The sequence below is a fragment of the Protopterus annectens genome, chromosome 8.part0, assembly GCF_019279795.1.
Source record: "Protopterus annectens isolate FY-2018-M chromosome 8.part0, PAN1.0, whole genome shotgun sequence".
Taxonomy (NCBI): Eukaryota; Metazoa; Chordata; order Ceratodontiformes; family Protopteridae; genus Protopterus; species Protopterus annectens.
Genome location: NC_056741.1, coordinates 963,273,264 through 963,285,785, shown reverse-complemented (window position 1 = coordinate 963,285,785; position 12,522 = coordinate 963,273,264).

The following is a 12,522-nucleotide window of genomic DNA, read 5'->3' as shown; positions in this document are numbered from 1 at the left end:
GGCTGTCCATTACATATGTCATTTATATAGGTATATGGACATGTCGCATGTCCACCATCATGATGTAGACAATGTCCTTCTGCAAGGTAGGCAGCATGCTGCATGGTGGGGGTGTGTATTGTGCATGCTGGTATCGCACATCCATGCATGAACATTAGCCCTGACAGGTGCTATGTGCTGTAATATTGTTCAACACAGTGCTGTATATGCCCGCACGGTGATATCCCGTGCACATGGATGGTACCCCGACCTGACATGGGTACCTCATATGTCTACATCCAGTGCCTGCTGTCACCACCATGTCGGCGGGTGCACCGCACAGCACCATCCCTTCCACAGTGACCATGGTGTTGAGCACAGCCTAGGCATTCATTTATGGGGATGGGGATGTTCACATAGTGGGGACAATGCTGGTATCATCCATCAGACCGTACACGTATGACACACACCTCACACACACAGCCCATTCAGTATGTTGTTCACAACACTGACACAGCTATACTGCTAGGTCAGGTCCATTCCCAGCCATACATACACAGATGCATAACATTTCTCTCTGTGGCATGGGCTACAATGACGGTGGGGTTCAACACATACTGTGTTCGACTGTAGCTGGCGCTGATGTTCTGTGCACATGTCAACACATTACCCTGTTCTACTGTAGCCAGCGGTGATGTGCTGTGCACATGTCAATGCTGCACATTGTGTTGATGTCTGTCTGTCAACAGGCCACTGGTGGAACACGCAAAGGTATTTGTAATCAAATATACATGCCACCCTGTACAGCTGTACTGCTAACATCTCATGTGCTAATGTGTCATGGACATGCACATATTACCCGGAGAGGTGATAGTGCATTGCCACCCTTACTTATCACCTCTTGTGGGTTGCTATTATCCAACACCCTATTTGTATTGTATGGTCAAGCTATGCACCTGTGCAGGGCATGTGAGCATGTAATGCGCTACTGATTACCTTTGCAACCATTGCACAACATGTCACACAGGTACACTGGCAGTCATACACTTCACAGCTTGCTGAAGGTACGACAGGTGTTGTACACACTTAACACACATATCCTGTGGGACATGGTCGTATGTACAGGCATGTCCAACCGTCACGTACCAGTGCTACCCCTATATGACGGATATGTCATACATGTGGCAATACAGCAACTGTCACATGTACTCATGCAATGATCCCCTACCAACGTACAGCGGTACAGCCTGTGGGTGATGTGCTTCTGCATCCATGCTGTGCCCATAGCTGTCAGTTGTACATCATTACGTGCAACGTACCTCATTTGGTGTTCTAACAGGTGCATGTTCATCAAGGTTCCACATTGGAAGGGTCTGTCACACATTCATTGTTGTACACGGTGTACATGCCAGCCATGGCTTACTAGATGGGAATCATAGTAATTCATTGGGATATCATATTTATACATTAGAGCAGTGTAGTTCAGCCATCATATACCCTTCCTAGTTGACACTGTCAGTCAGCCAGTAGTAGGTGTTCTATGAACTGCACATAAGTCACACAGTACGAGGGCTACTGTTACCCATTCTGGGGACAGGGTGCTTTCAGCTGTGGATGGGGGTGATGCTGTTGACAACCATGACTGCACCTGACGGTCACTTCTGGATGTGTAACATTCACATCACACACCTACCATCACGTAGTACCACATCATCTACAACAATGGACATTCCTGCAAGAACAACATATGCAATATGTCTGTATAACCACTGTAGGCACCACTGGTGGCCCCCAGCATGGCAGCCAACATCACCAGTGTATATCCCGCAGACTCATGGGTTACATCATTCGCAACACACCAGTCACGGATGACTCTGTTGTGAATCACAATGCAGTTCCACACATCATGTTACACAAGGCATCATGCACTGAGATGTTGCGGACGGGTGAACACCTCTGCAACTCAACATACGCACACATGACACATCACCTGGTACAATATATCTCTCATACATCATGTTATTGTGACTGCCCTGTGATGGCGATACACAGACTACGTGTACTGGGACATGCAATGGCTCACCGGTGTTATAGCCCTCTGGGTGTGTGTCTGGCCATGGTGTACATTCGGCATTGGTCTGGACACAGGAACACTGTACATTGACCTACTGTGTCACTGCAACAGTTGCCTATGCTCCTACTGTTATTGTACAGGCATGTGGTATCTGACCGCTGTGACAGTCCAGGTCAAACACAATGCTGCGGCACGCATGACCTGCAGCCATCAGCCCGGGGTGTAGAGCACACATGTACATCTTCACATGCTATACTGCCTCTCTGGCAGTTTCATATAACTGTCACCGGCAGGGCTGTAAGTGGCAGGCATGACATGGGGTCATGTGGAACAATGCTTGCATCTTCCACTGTGATGCACACAAGCGAGGCACACACACACTATTGCACCACTCACATATCTCTGCGGTGACTGGGACCTGCCTCCATGCTCTGCACAGAACACCTGCGATTACGGATTGTACACGGACCGTACCTTTCAGGCACATGCCTGGACCGGAACACCCACAGATGAGGGGTTCACACATCACACAGTGTTTTGCACACATCCTGGATAGTTGCTTAGCACAATGCATCATAGGTGCTCCATGTGAAGATAACTGTGTTTGTGACCACTATACACATTGTAACAAGCAACAGAGTCGACATTGTACACCACAGGTTACATACCTTCGGTGTTGTTATAGTGTACATTGGGCCTCAGACTGCTACTACTGCTGTGTGCTGACAGTAAACCACACTTCCCTGGGATAGACACAGGTTACATACCTTCTGTGTTGTTATAGTGTACATTGGGCCTCAGACAGCTACTACTGCTGTGTGCTGACAGTAAACCACACTTCCCTGGGATAGACACAGGTTACATACCTTCTGTGTTGTTATAGTGTACATTAGGCCTCAGACAGCTACTACTGCTGTGTGCTGACAGTAAACCACACTTCCCTGGGATAGACACAGGTTACATACCTTCTGTGTTGTTATAGTGTACATTGGGCCTCAGACAGCTACTACTGCTGTGTGCTGACAGTAACCCACACTTCCCTGGGATAGACACCCATGTACCTACACATGCTTGAGTCATGCACTCCGCTCAGCTGGATAAAACAATACACAACATATACCACACCTACACTACCCTTAGCATGAACACTACCTCCATGTGACTGGTGTGGCACACCTGGGGTTATCCTCTCTTTGGTGGATTCAACACATATGCTACACGGCCTTGCTAGCCACATCCTGGAAACGCACCCATCACAGCATACACGGAACTTGTGTACTACAACTACTACAGACGTCTGCTGACAGCAGTTGTTAACATCATGACACCTGATCAGATGGACACTATACATACATATGCTGACACATACCACAGTGCACTTCAGTAGCATGTACACAATTGCAGGAATCATGCTATTCCACACAGAGACATGGCGGTACTGACCAGTTCACAGACACCACTGTGGTGGTCATGTTCCATGCACATATGATGTACAACCACAGGTACAGGCTGTTGCACAGTGGTGTACATTCACATGTGTGGGGTGCATCACTTGTCAGCCATGGTGGGTCCTCAAGGTCCATCATCATATACTCCAAGGCTAGCTACCTAAACATGACTGCTGCACATTGCGGTGTGGGGCCTCAGGCATTGTGGTGATATGTCAGTATTCTTTGGCAACATCCACATCTGATGTCACATACTATAGTCAACCAAGCATTGCAGACTGAGGTAATGTTGGCAACGTGCCAGGCGATGGCGTACTTACCGACAATACACCCTCTCACTCACTACAGGGTCGCAATCCGTACATGAACATTGTAGTGTCCCTGTGGTCACATACACAGTACTGACATACACACGATATGTCCTGGGACACTGGCCCAATGTTACCTTCCAATGTCCCTGGCTGTAATGTCCCACCAACCTGTTCGGTATATGTCTCCACACCAGGCCGCTATATTCACTGCTAGCCTTTTGTCGGACATTGTAGACCCTGACTGCCGCACAGCGGCATTTATCGCACTACACACAGGTGGCACTGCATTGCACGAGTGGGACTATAGTCATACACTCCTGACTGGACCATTCTGCATGGCAATGGGGCACATCATCAGGAACGTGATTCCCACACACATTGATGGCCTCCAGTCCTTTCCTAGCACCCGGGTTGGGCTTGTGAATGCCACAGCAAGGCACATACACATGCTGGGCACCTGTCATACAGTTGCTAGGGCAGTTGAGGATGGCACGGAGGCCAACACATCATCGTTGTCCTCACATTGCCTTTCAGCACCATTCCACATTCTGGTATTGACAACATACACATCCACCTGCACATCATACCCTGTGTCTCAGGATGTTATGCTATGTGGCTCATGGACAGTAAACACAGTGGTGCCAGCATACCATAGTACCTACTACATGTCAGGTACATATTGCATTACACAGTCCTCAGTCATAGGGCCACTCATGTTCACTATATGCTTACATACAGAACATGCTGCCACAGAGTACTGTCCATGCCGAGATTTCCAACACCTACATACCAAGCGCCATTATTGCTCCACCAGCTCATACTGATACCAACCATACAGGTGTCAGTGTGATGGATACTTCATATGAGTATCATGGCATCAAGATGCATGACACACGGTGCATGCACATCACCTTTGCATAACAACATTCACCCACTGACTATCACATGGATAGTGGTCCCCTACATACATATCACATTGTACATGGTTGCAGTACACACATATGCCACACACAGTCCTGTGGTTACCGTATTCCACTGTGGCATGGATATCCTTCTGCAAGGCCGCACCTATCTGTACTGTGTGTGATGCTGGTACATAGGTAGCCATTGTACCTGTGAACTACACACATCTACACACAGTCAAGGGTACAATACCACATTTATGGTGTACCTTCAGCAACAACTACAGCTTTACATGGCACAACTTTGACATGCCATGATGTTTACTGGGCTCAGACAGTTTACATATGCGGCTGAAATACGGACAACACATCTGTACACATTTGCATACCACATACTCAGGGGTGTCTTCTTCTGCTCTGACACGGCCCATGTCCACCACATTATTGATGCATATACTCCTCATACATGACATCTGTGGTGGGCACTGTGAACGAAATGCTCCTGGATATGTGCACACACACCACACTGCATAGGCTATGCTTCTGTGTTACTTCCACAAACCTAACACACACCATGCTGTGGAACATAGGTCCTGTGTACATCCCGCAGGGACACAAAGTAGCACTGTTCATGTGATACCTCCCTTGCTGTTTGGGTGACACATGTAGTCCTGGTATCACCACAGCAGCTGTACTGTGTAGAAGTGCAGTTGACACCTGCCTCTGCTGTTCACAGGACACTACCATGGAGAGGTGACACTACTGTGTACACTGCACATGTGCTTACACATGGACTTGCCAGACTGCATTGTAGCCCACTGTGCACCTGTGCAGCTACTACAAGTCCTTTGTGCATGGTTACTTGGTGTCCCTTCCATTTAGAGTAGCTATCATGCTACTACTATGCCCCATATCTACAGGCCATATGTATCCTGTTATTGTACATACCAATAGGCAATACCTGTGTTATGCATGATATGCCTGTGATACTGTGTAGGATATCTGTCATATCTACCTAGACAACTATACATTACACATATTTTACATAGTATCCCCTAATGCAGAGCATACTTGCACGTCGGCCACACCTTACATATGTCATCAACGGTATATGCTCATACACATGCGTGCTGTGACAGTATACATACATGTACTATCCCCTGCTATGGCACTTCCTTGTTGGACATCCACTGCCAGCAACAGCATGTGGTATGGCATTGTTCTCTTTAATGCCCTCCTGTAGCATCCATTGTGGTGTCTCTGCTGTGTACATGATGTCCCACTGCTGTCAACACGGTTTCTACAAGCATTGGTATGCTCAGCAAGACATCACTACATAACTACCTTTCACCACTTTCTGCATTACGGACAAGTGTAATTAATTACAACCACCATTCACATACAGTACAGCTTATTAATACAGATCATGCATTACACAACCTTACATATCGTGTGTTCTACATACCTTGTTGGTGTTTCGTTCCATTTATTGTTTTGCCATTTCCTTTTGTTTTCGGTAGTACAACACTGTTTCAGTATGAGCATACGGTTTGAATATATTGAGAGTCATCCTTATATACGTCGATACCTGCAACATGTGAATTCATCCCACCAATTGCTGTTCCTCAGTGAGTAATTACGTGCATATCACCTGTGCATCTACTCCATTTGGAAATTATGCGTCGACACTGGGGTATAATTGGATTCTCCACCTGGGTGTTGGCTATTTGCCCTACCTTCGTGGAGATGGTCTGTATTGTGTTATGTTATGTGTAACTGCAACTGCTATGCATAGGGACAAGTATATTCTGCATTCATGTCACCCGTGAAGTGTGTGTGAGAGGTGTAGTGTTTGGTTCAACATGTGGGTGTACCTGTCCTGCCAACGAATGATAACAGAGTATTGCATTCAAAACCTGTACCATGGCTGTTTTTTTCATTTATACAATGCATGCAATTATGCATCCACCTTTAATTGTGTCTCCCACGCGATATGTTGTGGTTATGCAGATGTCATTGACTGTATGTTTGTGCTGCTATTACGGTTTGTATTCCTTTAATATCTACAGTGGGGGATATCAGTGGTTGTACGTAACGGATATGGTTTGTGGGCCTTGCATCTCTATATAAACGGTATAGTTGTCTGTTTGCTCCATCCCTACTTGGAGAGTTAACAGTTAATAGTCTTTTGTTATGGGAGTGTAGGTTGGGCTGTTATTAATTGGTTCCGATATCATCTGCAGGTGAGCTTGCTGCATGTATACCTCCGTAACTTATGTGGTATATCAGCGGCTATGTGTACGTGAGTACTTACGTGCATATCACCTGTGCATCTACTCCATTCGGAAATTACACGTCGATACTGGGGTATAATTGGATTCTCCACCTGGGCGTTGGCTATTTGCCCTACCTTCGTGGAGATGGTCTGTATTGTGTTATGTTATGTGTAACTGCAACTGCTATGCATAGGGACAAGTATATTTTGAATTTATGTCACCCGTGGATTGTGTGTGACAGGTGTAGTATTTGGTTCAACATGTGGGTGTACCTGTCCTGCCGACGACTGATAACGGAGTATTGCATTCAAAACCTGTACCATGGCTGTTGTTTTCCTTTATACAATGCATGCGATTATGCATCCGCCTTTAATTTTGTCTCCCACACGATATGTTGTGGTTATGCAGATGTCATTGACTGACTGTATGTTTGTGCTGCTATTATGGTTTGTATTCCTTTATTATCTACAGTGGGGGATATCTGTGGTTGTACGTCACGGATACGGTTTGTGGGCCTTGCATCTCTACATAAACAGTATAGTTGTCTGTGTGCTCCATCCCTACTTGGAGAGTTGACAGTTAATAGTCTTTTGTTATGGGATTGTAGGTTGGGCTGTTGTTATGTGGTTTCGATACCGCCTGCAGGTGAGCTTGATGCATGTATACCTCCGTAACATATGTGGTATATCAGCGGTTATGTGTACGTGACAACTATTCCTTGTCATTCTGTCCCAGATATTTGCAGTCATTGTGGTCATGTTGCTGGAATAGCCTGTTTGCCAGTGGTTGCCACATATTCAGATGGGAATTGATTGTTTGACACTTGCGGAACACACAGCGGTGTTTACGGGCCAACAAGTGGCCACGGTCAGTACTGGGGTAGCACATAATTTTTTCCGCGGTACATACCTATTGCTGTGTGACTTTGCCAACGTATCATATTGCATGTAACATATCGGAGTCTTACATACAGGCATGACTATTACATACGTCCTTCCCATTTCTTATGGGGAATATTCCTGTGCTACCATCTGGAACATTTTCACTTTGTATCGTTCTATGTCAGGACACACCTAGCCAGGGTGGGGCTGTCACTACTACTCTGGGACTAGTAGTAAACATATGCCTGAGGCTAGTTTACCGTATGCCTACACCTAATATTCTGCTCTGCCTCTAACTTGGCACCAACATACACATGTTGCAGACACACACACATTACACTCACACAGCGACGCACACGGCACCCTCAACGCACACGTACACATACTACGGCACTCACGGGGACGGTTGCACACAGTACCTACATGGACCGCAACACCAGCAGCGGTGACTACCTCTCCCTTCATATCATCATACTATTATACGCGCATGTACTGTTACAGTACTGTGTTCTGTCAGTCTTTCAGCCTTGCAGTTATGCATATCGGTATGTTACACGTTCCATGGTTGGCGGTATCCTATTATTTTGAACCTCCCGGATGTTCAGATTGTCATTGCACTATCTATACTATTTACAGATATCGCTGGATACATATCAGTCACCTTATATCCCTCTAATTCCCTTTCTCATCTGTATTATATATATGTATATGTGTACATATTCATCTCTACATATATATATATATATATATATATATATATATATATATATATATATATATATATATATATATATATATATATATATATATATATATGTATATATATATATATATATATATATATATTTATATGTATACATCTTGCAGCGAACGTTGCAGGCACACAGCAATGCCATATGCTGTAGGACTCACATACTGTTCAGGTGTTGGCGTTACATGTTCCACTGGCTGTTGGGTTTACAGTGTTTGGGGGCTGCCTATGTTGGAGTCGCACATAAAGCCACCCATACATTACAATTTACATGTGGTCATGTTTGTGTGCCGTCCATTTCACTGTGTGTGCAGGTGGGGAGGTGTCAGTCCATGGGGCCTACACTGTCAGAGTATGTGCTATACGTTCCCTCTTTGCCAAGGCGTAGGCATAATGGGTACACCTCCATCTGCCTACTGGGGCTGGCACAGTGTGTTCATGGTCTGGAATCCTCTGTGCCTGGGCTGGCCTTGGCAATTGTGGTGGGCTTTGTGGTCCTTCACCATTATGTCCCTGCAGCAGCTGCTTCCGCAGGATCATATTATGTAGCATGGCACATTGTATGAATATGTGGGCACATGTGCCTGGAGAGTACTGCAAGGCTCCACCAGATGTATCCAAGCACCGGAACCGTGATTTCAGCATCCCAAACACACGCTCTATGATTATTCTGGTTTGTGCGTGTGCCTCATTATGGCGTTCTTGCATGTGTGTGTGTGCATTTCTGATGGGAGTCATCATCCACGGCTCCAGTGCATAGCCAGCATCCCCCACGAGATGGCCTTGTGGGATGTCCCCCCTGACAAATACCTGATACAGCTGTGAGGCATGCCAGATATGGGAGTCGTGGTAGCTTCCAGGGCTGCCAGCACACACATCCATGATAATGCCCTGGGCATTGCACATGACCTGGCAATTGATGGAGTGGAATCCCTTCCGGTTTATGTAGCGTCTACCCTGCTCACCAGGTGGTGACTTGATTTGTATGTGCATACAGTCTATCGCACCCAGTACCTCCGGGTATTGTGCCACACGGTGGAAGTGGCGCATATTGCTAGCCAAATCCTCCTGAGATCTGGGGAAGTATATATGCTCATTGGCATGTGGTAACATGGCATCCAGGAACCGGTGTAGTACCCTGGATGCTGATGCCTGTGAGATGCCCATTATATCTCCAATTGGCCTTTGAAAGGTACCTCTGGCCAGTATTCGCAAGCTTACACATACCTTTGTGTCCACTGGGATGGGTTCCCCTCTGTTGTTTCTTGTACTCAGGCGTGGCCGGCACAGCTCCACTATTTGCTGTAACATGTCCCTGTCCACCCTGTAATGCTCTACTATCTCCAGGTCATGTAGCCCCTGGTAGGTTACCCTTGGTCTGAACACTCTCCTCCTCCTCCGAGGCCTGCGGTGGTTGTCGGCATCCTCCTCCACAACACCGTCTGTCTCTAACACATGCTGATGGATCACAGCTATGGCAGCACCCAACATGTACATTTTAAAAGTTCCCCGTGTGTTTACACCTATGGTGCAGTGTTTGGGAATACACGGCTGTGTGTTGTGTGCATTCACACTTTATACTATTGTGCTGTGCACACCAATGATGTCATAGGGTGTGTTTGTACGGCCGTATCTAAGGGTTATCTTCCGTGTTTTACCGATGGAACTCCAACGGTGTTGCCTTTGGTGTTGAATTACTCTTGCCTGCCATGGATTACCTTTCGACCTTTCCTTACTATTTCTGCACGTTGCACCTACCATTTTCTGGCATGCATCCTGCAGAGCACTGTCATTTGTACTTTCATGGACATGGCATATCATGCGTTTTGTGTGCTACTGCCGTTGTGCTGCCAGTCTGCTTTGCTCTGCTGTGTCAGGTCTTCTATCTTTGCAATCTGCTACCTCCCCTACTTTCTTTGCATTCATATGCCTCCCCTATCCCATTTTGCAGGTTTCTGCATGCAGAGTTGTCAGCTGCCGTCGATTGGCCTTCGTGGGTTGATTAGTGTTGATTGCTCATTAGTACTCCAATTACACTTCTTCCGCATTTCCTTATATTCTTCACATCACCTTCCTGTTTCCGATATTGTTTGCAGGGCGTGCGTCACATTACTAGGTTTCGGGAACGTTGTCATCCTCGTACACATGCACTTTTGCACGCATTGTGTGCTCTCAGCTAAACTATTACCCCACACCCCGGTCCTGCAGCTTTGATTAGCGATGTACAGCCCAGGTTTGTTGTGCTCCAATGTGCTTACTGCTATGGTGGCACACCCCTCTGCAGATGTCATGTATTCCCTCTGAGCCACTCCTCGGTGTTTTACTGCTGCTCCGTTTGGTACAACCTTACTCCGGCGGGACATTTGCGATTCAGTATTATCTGCCTCATTTGCATGGCATTGACTACTAATTCATAGTTACCACGCCGAAGACTGCCACGAGTCCTTGGCAACCCTTGCACAGTGGTTGTGGTGTTCCATGCATACCATGGTGTATTAGGCTGTGAACCTGATGTCTATTACGATGCTATTTTATAACATTGTTATATTATTTCATTATGTTGCACCTTCCGCACACGTGTCCTGCGGTTCTGATGTGAGTTACTGTGGACATGACATTTAAGTTGTTATTTACGTGTTGTGCATCTTTTCTTTTGCCATTGTCTGTGTATTTCGCCATTGGCATATGTTAACAGTGTGATACCTGGGTCTGACACTCTTCCATTACTCCGATGTTATGTTTGGGAAATTGTAAACTGTTTTTTTTGGTTTACATTGCCGTGGGCTTATGCTATGCCTGCACCACTTCGTGAATCGCTATATGCCTTCATTTGCATGGTGACACACTGCACATAGGGTGATTAGCATACCTACACCGGGGGCTGTGCAGATCTGGCGTACGCCGGTAGTGCACATGGAATTGGATCACACCTGAATCGCTCAGCAGCCATATTTGGCGTTATAACGCCTACGCTATGCGTGCACCTGGTGCAAGGTTCATGAATCCCGGGGTATATTTTACAATTGTTTGTCTAACAAACTTACCTCTCAAACAAGGTTAAATTCAGCAAAGCTTTATGTGCTTAGATTTCTAGGCATTAGGCAATTACAGAAATAAAAGCAGTGTACAAAAACAGCAAATACAAATAACAATGCAAGCTAAGGGATTGTTGGATATATTATAGTAAAAGAATTCTAAACACACTTCTGTGAAGGAGGTGCATTTTTAAATACCTCCTAAAATATTGCACAAAACTGTACTCATGAAGCAGCCATGTTTGCAAACCACTGGTTACAGTCTTAAAGACTATAAAGGGCCATGGTAATGCTGTTATTCAAGCATGGCCCAACTGCGGACTCTGGTAACTACAGACCCTTAGTCCCACTAGTTTCATATGTAAAGCTATGAAGCATACTATCTCAGATCTTGTTAATCTGGACACTGAAAATCTCTTAACCCTGCACTCTCATCAATACAGCTTTATCAAAGGAAGGTTTGGGCTTCTTCAACTTCATAATTTATATCCTCCTGTCTTTCTTTAGTAGAACTGAAAGCCTTCAAGGAAGTCAACCTTGGTCTCCCTCTTTCTTTCTTATTTCTCCTTGTCTGAGACAGTTACTTAAACAATTTCACCTCTGAGCTAGTATCTGTGCACAATCAACATCAACTCAGTGCACTCAACTACCTCTTTAGTGTGTTTTTATTTTTCAATAGAAGTGTTCCTGCAAGCAAATAAATATGTATGTAACAGTGAATTCTGCAGTTTGAACACCAGTCTGTGGGGTATATTTGTATGCAAATTATAAATATTATGGCAGCCTAAAACAAAGAACTTTGTCCACTATAATAGCTCCATTTTCTTAGACCACAGCTGAATTCTGCAGACTTTGAACACAGTCC